The sequence below is a fragment of the Rhynchophorus ferrugineus genome, unplaced genomic scaffold (genome assembly GCF_030347505.1).
Source record: "Rhynchophorus ferrugineus isolate W39M unplaced genomic scaffold, kcgeb_rfMv2 rfM694, whole genome shotgun sequence".
NCBI lineage: Eukaryota > Metazoa > Arthropoda > Insecta > Coleoptera > Curculionidae > Rhynchophorus > Rhynchophorus ferrugineus.
Window position 1 is genome coordinate 23,464 of NW_027473271.1, and position 3,586 is coordinate 27,049.

The 3,586-nt window shown below is 47.2% G+C and overlaps 2 non-coding genes across 2 annotated transcripts; both read left to right on the plus strand.

Annotated features, from left to right (window-relative positions):
* The first annotated feature begins 230 nt into the window (after window positions 1-230).
* LOC143206443 (small subunit ribosomal RNA) lies at window positions 231-2,219 on the plus strand. The gene has a single exon (XR_013008409.1). It is a non-coding gene; the product is annotated as a small subunit ribosomal RNA (ribosomal RNA).
* Window positions 2,220-2,927: 708 nt separating this feature from the next.
* Window positions 2,928-3,082, plus strand: LOC143206442 (5.8S ribosomal RNA). The gene has a single exon (XR_013008408.1). It is a non-coding gene; the product is annotated as a 5.8S ribosomal RNA (ribosomal RNA).
* The last annotated feature ends 504 nt before the right edge of the window (window positions 3,083-3,586 follow it).

Below are 3,586 nucleotides of genomic sequence, written 5' to 3' on the forward strand. Positions count from 1 at the left end.
ATATCGTTTTGTTTTATTAGACAACTAATATTAAAATGTAAGAGCGTGGCGCCTCGGACCGGTTTTTCCGTCGTCTAGGCGCGCTATCATGCACCTCCTTTTTATTAGTCGTCGATATATATTATATATCGTCGTCTTACGCACACGTTTCTTTATAAGTCAAACTTATAAAATAAACTGTGTCTGTATTTGTTTTATCTGCTTCGTGTCGATAAAATAATAAGAACAGTTCCCTGGTTGATCCTGCCAGTAGTCATATGCTTGTCTCAAAGATTAAGCCATGCATGTCTCAGTACATACCGAATTAAGGTGAAACCGCGAAAGGCTCATTAAATCAGTTATGGTTCCTTAGATCGTACCCACAATTACTTGGATAACTGTGGTAATTCTAGAGCTAATACATGCAAACAGAGCTCCGACCAGAGATGGAAGGAGTGCTTTTATTAGATCAAAACCAATCGGTTTCGGGTTCGCGCTCGTCATCGTACAACTTGGTGACTCTGAATAACTTTAAGCTGATCGCACGGTCTCGCACCGGCGACACATCTTTCAAATGTCTGCCTTATCAACTGTCGATGGTAGGTTCTGCGCCTACCATGGTCGTAACGGGTAACGGGGAATCAGGGTTCGATTCCGGAGAGGGAGCCTGAGAAACGGCTACCACATCCAAGGAAGGCAGCAGGCGCGCAAATTACCCACTCCCGGCACGGGGAGGTAGTGACGAAAAATAACGATACGGGACTCATCCGAGGCCCCGTAATCGGAATGAGTACACTCTAAACCCTTTAACGAGGATCAATTGGAGGGCCAGTCTGGTGCCAGCAGCCGCGGTAATTCCAGCTCCAATAGCGTATATTAAAGTTGTTGCGGTTAAAAAGCTCGTAGTCGAATTTGTGTCTCGCGCCGCCGGTTCATCGTTCGCGGTGTTAACTGGCGTGTTTTTCGCGAGACGTCCTGCCGGTGGGCTTAGTCGTGTCGCGTCGCCGTCGCGCGTGCGTTTCGGCGTGCGTGTTGTGCGCGTCGTGGTTACGACGGCCCAACTCAATCCTGCCGCGGTGCTCTTTACTGAGTGTCGAGGTGGGCCGGCACGTTTACTTTGAACAAATTAGAGTGCTCAAAGCAGGCTAAAATTTCGCCTGAATACTGTATGCATGGAATAATGGAATAGGACCTCGGTTCTATTTTGTTGGTTTTCGGAACCCCGAGGTAATGATTAATAGGAACGGATGGGGGCATTCGTATTGCGACGTTAGAGGTGAAATTCTTGGATCGTCGCAAGACGAACAGAAGCGAAAGCATTTGCCAAAAACGCTTTCATTGATCAAGAACGAAAGTTAGAGGTTCGAAGGCGATCAGATACCGCCCTAGTTCTAACCTTAAACGATGCCAGCTAGCGATCCGTCGACGTTCCCTAATATGACTCGACGGGCAGCTTCCGGGAAACCAAAGCTTTTGGGTTCCGGGGGAAGTATGGTTGCAAAGCTGAAACTTAAAGGAATTGACGGAAGGGCACCACCAGGAGTGGAGCCTGCGGCTTAATTTGACTCAACACGGGAAACCTCACCAGGCCCGGACACCGGAAGGATTGACAGATTGAGAGCTCTTTCTTGATTCGGTGGGTGGTGGTGCATGGCCGTTCTTAGTTGGTGGAGCGATTTGTCTGGTTAATTCCGATAACGAACGAGACTCTAGCCTGCTAACTAGGCGCTTTTTGACATCCTAAAGGCCCGCCGGCCGCGTTGCTTTCGGGTTTCGCGGTTCGTGCGCGGTTTTTACTGTCGGCGTACAAACTATTCTTCTTAGAGGGACAGGCGGCTTCTAGCCGCACGAGATTGAGCAATAACAGGTCTGTGATGCCCTTAGATGTTCTGGGCCGCACGCGCGCTACACTGAAGGAATCAGCGTGTCTTCCCTGGCCGAGCGGCCCGGGTAACCCGCTGAACCTCCTTCGTGCTAGGGATTGGGGCTTGCAATTGTTCCCCATGAACGAGGAATTCCCAGTAAGCGCGAGTCATAAGCTCGCGTTGATTACGTCCCTGCCCTTTGTACACACCGCCCGTCGCTACTACCGATTGAATGATTTAGTGAGGTCTTCGGATCGACACGCGATGGCGTTTCGGCGTCGTCGATGTGTAGGAAAAGATGACCAAACTTGATCATTTAGAGGAAGTAAAAGTCGTAACAAGGTTTCCGTAGGTGAACCTGCGGAAGGATCATTACAGTGTGTTGTTATGCCTATATATATATAATAGGTAAACGTACAAGTCTGTAAAAATCATTGTCGAACGTTAAAGAGCCATCTACGAAGTTCGGAAGTTCCGATCGAATTTCGACGTCGTCAACGTAGCTGTTTTCGGGTACCTATAATATATGGTTTTAAAAGATGTACGCCCGAAAGCGGAGATATATACGATGAAGATGTTGTTATATAGGACGACGAGTAATAATCGTCGGCCTACGACGGATTTCGTTATAAATGGACAAATCGAGCGCAAAATAAAACGATTTTGCCAATTATATTTCTAATCGACGTTTCGATCCTCATATCGACGAACATATACGATGATCGGTAATGTGATTAGTTTACGAAAATCTTATCACCCTTCGTTTGTTTCATTCCAAAAGGGTGAGATTTAGTTTACGAAAATATTGCCAAACTATGATCAGCGTATGCTCTTTTGTTGTCGTACGAGGTGAGACGACGAAAATTTACAACGAACGTCACCATTTCGAGTAGTCTGTCTCCGCTCCTCTCGTTGTGTGTAGTGGAGAAGACGAAAATAAACCGTAAGAGCGTTTTAAAGTCGACGGCGGCTGCGAAAGGGGCGCAAGCGCTGTCTATGACGTGAGCGCGCGTCGTCGTCGTCGTCGTCGTCTTATAATAGAAACGTTTCGATATGCGTTTAAAACCTAACTTAAAAAAAGATTACCCTAAACGGTGGATCACTTGGCTCGTGGGTCGATGAAGAACGCAGCTAATTGCGCGTCAACTTGTGAACTGCAGGACACATGAACATCGACATTTCGAACGCACATTGCGGTCCTGGGATCTCATACCCGGACCACTCCTGGCTGAGGGTCGTATCTCATTTCAAGACTGCTCGGATTTTCTTTGATCTTCGCGATCGACGAGAAATGTCTGAGCGTGCTGAGCGTATAAGCGCGATTCGATCGCGACGTTCTAAAACGTGACAGCGGACCCGTACGTGTGACCTAACTCTCTCGTACGGGTCGTACGAATATGAAAGGGATGAGACGTGTTTAAAACGGTCGTTCGCACGTTTTTGTGATAAACGTAGCGCGCACCATTAATACGATCGTCGTATCCGATAAAATTAGTTTTTAATCGACGTCGGATCGTAGGTGCGTTGTCTCTCGAATACGAGGGAGAAAACACCGTTTTTCGACGGCGCGTCTTTTCCATTCTAAACTTTTATATTTCGTATTGGCTCCTAATCTTCATTATTATGATGATTACGAGCGCCACGCATATTAAACTAGCGACCTCAGAGCAGGTGAGACTACCCGCTGAATTTAAGCATATTACTAAGCGGAGGAAAAGAAACTAACTAGGATTCCCTTAGTA